Here is a 9370-nt window from a genome sequence, read left to right as displayed (position 1 = left end):
ATTCCCTAAAACTCATAACACTTACTTATGCACACAAAGTCCTACTTAATCATGCAGCACGTAAATATTTGTAGCAGAATGGCACATCATTGATATGATACCTGTTTCAAAATGTCTATACAGTGCAGCCACCTTGCCCAATCTTACCATCCTCCCTCCACACACTGCTTTTTCAATGAGTAATTCTCTGCCTAAGAATAAAAACAGTGTGATATTATATTAAAATATGATCAAGTTATTCCTCAAGTCTATGTTATTTCTAGGATTACAAAAGGGGTCTATTATTATTATTATTATTATTTATTGTTTTATATAGCACCATCAAATTCCGTAGAGCTGTACAATGGGTGGACAGGAAATAACAAGTAGTATGTAACATAACAATTTGACTTACAGAGACAACAGGTGAGGAGGACCCTGCTCAAGCCAGTTTACAATCTAGAGGGACTATTCACTAAAGGGAGAGTTTGTGGGAGAGTTTGCAGGAGAAGTACCTCAGTGACTTCACTGTGCATTATGAAGGTCCAACACCAGTGAGTTTCTGCTGCTGGATGAACTTGGCTATCCCATTATAACATATGGTCATATTTCTCCAGTCTTCCGCCATTGAATTATGCATTATACAGAGCCAGCTCAGCCCTTCTCAGCCTGAGAAACCTGCTGGTGTTGGCCCATCGTAGCGAAGAGTAAATTGAGAACTGTAGTTTACAAATAGCAGAAGGACTCAGTACTTCCAAACAAAGATCCATAACCAGATAACTACTGTGTATCGCCATGTCTGAGTACTTATAACATATTATTTATTAAGCTGACATTAAAATTCTACTCAGGTGAAATACAGTCAACATTTTGTTTGCATGTTATTGTGGGTTCACACAGAGCCTGGAATGAATGTATGGCATTTAAAATAGATTACCCAAATGTCAAACTGAAATGCACCCCAGGTAAGCAGTGGAGTTTATAAGTATACAGGAAGAATGACATTCTTGATATCATATTATACTTCATCCCTTTTTCTAGTTTTGTTTTAATAAGTATTCCAAAATGTTTGAAGCTTTGACCGTGCTAATTAGCCAAAAACTGTGTTTTGGGTTCAAAACCCCAAGTGGTTACTGATCCTTCGAGTCTCCAGGGTTTGTGCTGACTATTTAACAGTAAAAGAACTGTGCAGAAGGAGGCTTAGACCTTCCTGCTTCTATGTCAGACCATCGAGGCAGATGATCCTGGTGAGAATGGGATGACTGGCTCCATTTCACCCAGTGGGAACCAAGATCCGAGAATACTTCAGATACAACATACATAGTGACCAGTCCTGTGCAACATAAATTCACCAAAAGGGGATACACAGAAAAGAGGTCCTATAATAGAAGCACAGAAGCACATGGTTAAGATTCTGCATAAAATCATTGTTACTCTAGCCAATATTATGCTGATCTACAAGCAAAATGTAGGCTTCTCGTAGTGGTCCAGAATGTTCAATTTAGAGTTGCCCAAGGGACCATGTACCCCTTACCATGCCACGCTGTACTCCTTACCAGCCCTCCCCTGGGGGTCTTGTGAGTGGACTGGTGAGTGAATTCTATGTTTTTTAGACCACACAAAGCTTTAGAAAATTGTGTCCCTTTAACATTAGTTACGTCCCTGTTGGAGAACGACTATTGTGATGATCATATCACAAGGGTATAATCCACACCAAAATGTATGGTAAATAGAAGCGCAAACAAAGAAGCACGGACAAAAAGATTAGGAGTATGCAAAACATACAATACCACACTGAAAAGAAAGAATAGTAAGCCTGAAAAGTAAAAGGCAAATATGGACAGGCATAATATACATTTAAAATAAACAAGTAAATACATAAAAAGATGAGATTTTGTTTAGACAGAATTACACTAGATTGTTCATATTCTCTCTCTTTATTATATATACAAATGTTCCAAATTGTATCATGTTACAATAAATTGTGTCTGTTAAAATCACACTGCTAATATTACCCTATGTGTATGTTATACAAAAAGTCTATGTTTAATGGCATTAGACAGCATGTCCTGGTATTGCTTTCTTGTGCATTTATTTACACAGAATATTGTAAATGTGCTCTCCAGCCACTGGATGTCCCAAAAAAACCTTACTTTCCTGAAACAGAACTTGAGCTGCATTTGGCGAACACTCACAGACAGACATAAAAGCTGTGTTATTATAGTGACGATAACCTTTATATTTTGTATACTTTGAGCTCTGAATATATGTATAATATAAGAATTATCTTTGATAAGTTTCAAGTTGCAGATGAGGGCATGCAAGTTGAATGTAATAAAAAAAAAAAAAATATTTAAGAAAAACACCAAAATTAATGTCTCCTAAAATCCCTGTTAACCAAGTGGGTTATAATAAATACCAGCACCTCTAGTACCCCAACCCATTTCCCATACACAGTTTAAATGGGGTTAATATATGATGATGCAGACAGCATAGAGATAATTACTTGGGTTGCTTTTTAGAATGATTGTGTTACCTTGCATATACTAGAGGTTAGTTTATGTGAGCAAAATCTTAACTTACGGAAGTAAAAATGTAAGGTGGTTATATCGAATTTTTGTTCTGCCCATCACATTAGCTCGCTGTTCACTGATTAGACCTAAGAGATTCAAACAAAATTGTGCGTGCATCAGTAAAATTAGCTTTTTAAACTTTTTTTTTTCCAGCAGGCTGAAATTTGAGTTATCATTAAATGTGAATTAAATTACAGTGTCTACTTTTGGAATTAATAAAAATAATAGAATTGTCAGGCACGGATAACAGCGAAACAGATAACAAGAAGCATGACCTATTATTCATGGGTCTATTTCATGTAATATAATTTATGAAAGAACAGAATGAGCACATACTGTACGTTTTAAAATGAATAGCTCAGAGCTACATGTTTCAAGCATTTGTTATTCTGCCTGTAACATTGTTTTGATGTCAAATTATATTGTTAAAGTGTATAATGATATATGCTCCTAATAATTATTGTACTATATTGTAACCTTTCTTCGTAGAAGGTCTTTTCCTACATTTGAGATTGTTCGTGAGAGAACGATAGTAATCATACACCTAAAAGATATCTAATTTTGTAAGCGGTATGGTACACCATTACCCATAATTAAAATCAGACTCAACAAGGATGGGCTACAAAAGGAAACTATACACTTATACCCTTGTAGAAGAATGGGGCTTACTCCTGTAAGCTAATTTGAAAGGGGTGTAAGCTCACCCCCTCTCTGTTTCAGTATAACTTATGTTATGTGACCTACAGAGCTCTTATCAACTGTGCACCCCCGTACATCTCTACCCTCCTATCCAAATACACCCCTAACTGCCCACTTCATCCTTCTACCATCATTACCTCCGGCACTCAGGATTTCACACATGCTTTCTCTGGAATCTCCATTGAGAGTCAGACTCTCTCCCTAGTATGCAAATTTCAGAAGCTCTCTGAAAACCCACCTTTTTCAAAAAGCTTACAACCTTTCATCCTAACACTCTCAGCCAACATACTAATCAAGCCATCTGAATGACCAAGAACCTCTACAGATCATCCTGACTCGATTGACTCCCCATATAAGCAGTCCTCTCCTACTGTTTCACCTCCCCTTCAATCACTGACTTGATTGATACTCACAAGAGCTGGACCCTCCTCTCCTTTTGTACCTGTTTGTTATTGTTTGTGATTTTAAATTATTTGACTCTGTTTACTCTAATTACTGACTCTGTTGTAACAGCGCTACAGAATCTGCTGGCGCCTTATAAATAAATGGAATGGAATTGTATTGTCAATGGTGTATTTTACCTCATTGTAATAGTGGTTATTGGAGCTGCTGGTAAGTTATTCATAAAATACAATAATAATAACAATAATAAAGAAACAAATAATGGATAATGTAAGGAAGGGATTTGGATAATACACTACCATTTTACTCTTAATTACGGTACCTTGGAACTTAACTACTGACCTGCTTCCTAAATATTCAATTTCCATGATTTTCCTAAAACAACCCTTCAGTCTTCCTGGCATACTTGAATATTCACATACAATTTGTCGATGCTATTATTAGGACTTGGTAGTCGTTGAGCATTGTATATAACGTGTGTTAGAAAAGCTTTTCTCCCAATTTCTCTTGGTGACATTTGCTCACTAGGGATAAGTGTTCATAGCTTACAAGTATTGTGATAGTACATTTTGTATGATATGGTGTGTGTGGTCCCTCTGTTTCTGCTTATTACATTGCAAGTATTTGGATTTATTTTGCGATCTGAATTGTAATCATATGTGTAAATTGCTTTCTTCCGTTATCCTAAGTTTCTTTGGAAAATGTTCAAAAAGGTCAATCAAAATTGTTTAAAAAAAAAATACAGGGATGGGTTCAGCTGGTAATGCTAAAATGGCCTGGTTCAACAAAATCGCTACTTGGTTCTGACACTTACCCAGCCCATTCATGCCTGACTATGCCTCCCACAACCAGGATTCTGCCTTATCCACATCTCCTATATACAGAGAAAAGGGAATCTCCAAGGAAGAATGTTCCTAGGTTTGCTAAAGACAACCTCTAGCATTGCAGATGCTGTGATCTAATATCATCATAAAATTGCTATATCATGACTTTGGCCCAATGGCTTAATGCAGGTCCAAACTGATATTTGCTGTGTGAGAATATAGCTTCTGAAGTGTACATTATACTAAAAATAATAAAATTTGCCCTGATTTGGATGTTCTAGAATGTATGCATTTAAATGTATAGATTTTAAATGCACTAATATCTGTGTACGACATTGAATTACTCAGAAGCCATTTTCTATTGATTTAAATGTATCAGGTTTTTAGCCATTTCAGTCTACAATCTGCGACAACATATTCGGGTTTAGACAGATAGCTGCATTTTTTTCTACTACCAATAACACCAAGCAGGGTCAAGCAGGGTCACTGAATCAAGTCCATGGTTCCCATCCAAACTAGAAAAAGCATTATCCTCTTATATGTATAGCAATGCAGAATACACAAAAATCCATCTATCTACCATTAAATGGTTAAAATATTAGAGCAGATTTTTGATCATTTTAGCAGTTATGAGTGAAACCATTTATCGGAAGCAGGTCTGTGGCTAGCCACTGCATAGTCGGATTATAAAGCTATTGATTGATTAATAAAGTGTTTAAAGAACACATGCAAAAATGTTTCAGATGTCTTGAAGAATCACTCACTGTCATAATGCAAATTAAACCAGCATGCTGATCTAATATTTCTTTAACACACAATGCAACTGGTAACTTTCATCCTTGCGGGCAACAATAGAGAGGTAATATAGTGGATCAAAAAACATATTACATGCATTATTATTAGTGTGCATTTTCTATTGTTACCCATTTACCTAAAAAGGCGATATGTATGGCTCTAGGTCTTAAGAGAAGGAGCACAGAAAGGACACTAATTCTGCTTAAATTCCCTGCTCCCTTCCCCACCCTAGTGGCAAAAAGCGGAATTACAAATACAAGCCAAATAGAAATTATCTGATTAAGAAAGTCTAGTGGGAAAATACCCCCTACATCCATTAGTACTTTGTTCTGTTGACTCCAATGATAACATTGTATACATTGCATAACTCATTAGAATTAGGTGCCATTCATTGGCTTGAAAACAATAAAAACAAACATGGTGTTTTATATATAACAGTGATACATTTGTCAAATGGGATGTAGATTGTTGATTCCCCATCTTCCTTGTTAAGTTTTTTTTATTTCACACCTTGTATTTGGTTTCTTTTTATTTTAGGTTTTTAAAAGTGCCCGAATTTTTAAAACAAATTTCTTACTCCAGACATCTTAGGTCCAAGATTTTACTGACATGTTTTTCACTACAATCTAAAAAGTCGATTGAGCTACTATGTAGATGATAGAGCAATAGTAATGGAAATGATGCCAAGTGAATTAAAGACATGTTTCCCTGGTAATTGCAAACCACACAAACCATTCCAGCTTGTTTACAAAAGAAAAGATGAAACTGTCAGATTTGTTAGTGAAGCTCACATTGAAAAGCAGAAAAATGGCAGAAGCAGAAAATCATCATCTTTAATAAAATCATCTAGAAAAGGACCACACAGGAAAAAAAGAAAGCACATGCCAAAAAAAGTCAGGAAAAAATATATACAAATTCTAGATCACATGCAAAGTTAATCTCTTTAACAGTAAAGTGGATAGTGCACCAAATGTGACAATAAGGACATTTTTCCTTTGAAAATACCTTAAAACAATTCAAGCAACTTTACATGTAATGGTTATCATTCAAATCTGATGTTCTGCCCCCTGGCAATCAAACAGTACACAAAGAAGTGTGGCATGACTTATGGCATCAGATTACAAAAAATGGTTTATTTACTAAATAAGGAAAAATAAGGGAAACAAATACACCCCCTTATTAAATGTGCATTCTAATGGGCCCTTCAAGGCAGCGACTGGGGTGCATGGCCAAAGTCCAAGACACCATTCAAAGACGTATGGGGCTGGATAATTTGTGGGTCTTTTTAAAAAAAAAATGTTTTTATTTTAATTGTATTTATTGTATCTCCTGATAATGTGGTAACATAACAGAGGATTCCCATTTAGATGTTCTTATTTTATTTATCAAATTAGTAAAATTGAATTCTTGCATTCTGGTTGCTACAGACCCTGCAGGGTCTCTATTACAATAAGGGATCCCTAATACAGAGCATTTGGCATCCCCTTAATTGTGGAACAGTGCTCGGTTTAAGCACTATTACATCCCAGTGATCACAGCATATACAGATGTGCTCAACAATCATTAAATTAAACAGTGGCTGCCTAAACTACTTTTGAGCACTGGGTTGGTTACTTTATGGGGGCAAAAAGTCCATGATAATGTGTAGCTATTACAATGGTATTTTCAAGGCAATGGCCAGTCCAAATTCAAGAACAACAAGGAAAACTGTAGTATCACTCTCAGTCTATTTAACTTGATGTTCAAGTAAATATATATATATAATATTAATTGTTTTGGAACATCTTAGTAGTATAATTATCCTCAGTATACTTTTCATCTGCGTTTGTGCCAGGCTAACTTTGAACCAACTTCTGTCATTCCAGTATGACAGAAACATTGACAGAGTAGACCAAACAAAGTCTGAGTCAATAATAAAAAACATCTGCTTGTTTCCATATCTAACAGTTCTAAAACACATACCATAATTATGGCATATGGCGTACACCTGCTTTTCCTGACAGCATCTTGGCACAAATTGTGTGCAATATCCATTGTGCAAGTTGTGTGCACTAACACTGCCCTGCTCCTCATACTTACCGTAGTGAACATGTTATTCTATTATTTGTGTATCAGAAAGAAAGATGTCATAAATAATAATAATTAGATGATCATACTTGGGAAATCTCCAGGTTTAATCTGGAGTCTCTGGGTGAAGAGATGCATTCCTGAATCTCCTTCAGTCAGTTTCTTTTTTCTCCAGCAGTGGAGGAACATTTGCTCACAGCCACTCCTTGCCCACATCCCGCTTACTTCTTGGCCACCATTTTTCATGCTCAATTCCAACCCACTAAAGGTTATTCGGGGCCAGCCCTGCCCCCACAAGCATCTAACCCCAGCAGTGGCGTCACTAGGGTTGGTGTCAGCCGGTGCAATGACACAAGGAGGTAAGAAGAGGCAAAGCTAGCATAGCCTTCAAATTTCCAAGGTATAGAAATGATGTAGAAATACCAACTTGCAGGCCCGGGCAGGTGGGCCAGTGCCAGATGGAGTAGACCACTGACCATTGCTGCAGCTCACTTGACAGATCCGCTCTAATGTGCGGCTGCGGGCTAGATACACACAGTTGCACGCTGACATATGTAATTACAAGCAACTGGCCTTAAAGTGACAGGGCCATTTTTCTTCCCCAGTACGGCCTTTCTTGTTTGTTAGACAATTACGAAGTGTACAGCATGCAAGCTACGTAATCTCAAATCATTTAAATGCAAAAACGGGCCCTTTTTTTAGGTTTTGTGACCTCTTGATAGCTATTTGCAAATCCAAGTAAGGAAGAATAACATATTTTATTAACAATTTAATTTATAAATTTATCATTTGTTTAAAGATTTGATTCATGATTTTTCTGCTGTGTAGTGCTTTACACTTTATGCAAAATGTATGGGGTGTAGAGGAGTTCCCAACTGGGGCTGGTCAGTAATATGTGAAAACAATAAATGCCCTGGACAGGGCCAGATTAAGGAGCTTTCTTTCGCCCTTTCTTTCTGAGCCCTTTTACATTTAGGGCATTGCAGTCAACTCATTGGGCTGTATGGAGCTTCCAAAACACAATCACCAAGAAGAGCATCATAGAAAGGCCATAGAAGATTAATAAAGAAGTCATTAAGGATCCAGCCAAGGTGTAAACTTCCAGCGTTTACATGCGGAATTATAAGTAAAACACAGGAAGATACTTCAGCCAGTGAACTAATATCTTCAAACGAGGACAGCCCAGAGGGTAATTGTGTGACTATAAAGCAAGAAAAAACACCTTCACGTGAATACAAATGTATAAAAATAAAGAAATATATATATATACCCCTACAAGTTCCGCAGCTCCCAAAGCAACATTCCTCACAAGTGTTTCACAACGGTATATCAACAGAAGGGGCGCATGAACATGTGTTAAAAAATAAATACAATACAATAGTGTAATAAGTTCAAAAAATGTTGTGAAGTGAATAATATATTGCACTCACAAAGGTAACTTGAAAAGGAGACTCATCAGAAAAAAGCTTTTCTTCATACGGTCTGCAATGCAAATGAAAAAGCCACAAATGGTGCAGTATTATGAAAAGAATATTTAAGAAGAAAAAAGCGGATCAACTCACAAATAAGTTGGCATAACAGTAATGTTATGCAAAAGCGCAATGTAAAGATAAAAGTCCAACGAGTAAAGAATCTCCGTGTAGCATAAACTCGATTTCTAGCCTACAACACCTGGTATTCCCAGGCGGTCTCCCATCCAGGTACTAACCAGGCCCAACCCTGCTTAGTTTCCAAGATTAGATGAGATCGGGCGCTTTCAGGGTGGTATGGCCACAGGTGAGAGATTGAGAGATCGAGAGATCGAGAGATCGAGTTTATGCTACACGGACATTCTTTATTCGTTGGACTTTATAGGCAGAACATAGGTGAGGACTTGGCATGACCACCCTCCGTTCCCAGCTATGATTTTTTTCACTCCTGTTTTAGGTATACTTCCTGCAGTGAACACATGAGCAAAATATTTCATTATTGTGATTTATCTAATATGTTCTTGGAAATTTTACGAAATAATAAAGACATTTTGAATAGACC

The 9370-nt window shown here is 36.8% G+C and overlaps 1 pseudogene; it reads right to left on the bottom strand.

Annotated features, from left to right (window-relative positions):
• Positions 1–8998: 8998 nt before the first annotated feature.
• LOC149283999 (5S ribosomal RNA) lies at positions 8999–9117 on the bottom strand (annotated as a pseudogene).
• Positions 9118–9370: the final 253 nt, after the last annotated feature.

The sequence above is a fragment of the Sceloporus occidentalis genome, unplaced genomic scaffold (assembly GCF_023333645.1).
Source record: "Sceloporus occidentalis isolate IW3139 unplaced genomic scaffold, rSceOcc1.0.p SCAF_101, whole genome shotgun sequence".
Classification (NCBI taxonomy): Eukaryota; Metazoa; Chordata; class Lepidosauria; order Squamata; family Phrynosomatidae; genus Sceloporus; species Sceloporus occidentalis.
The sequence above is the reverse complement of the archived record's forward strand: the minus strand, read 5'-3'. Positions and strand labels throughout refer to the sequence as shown.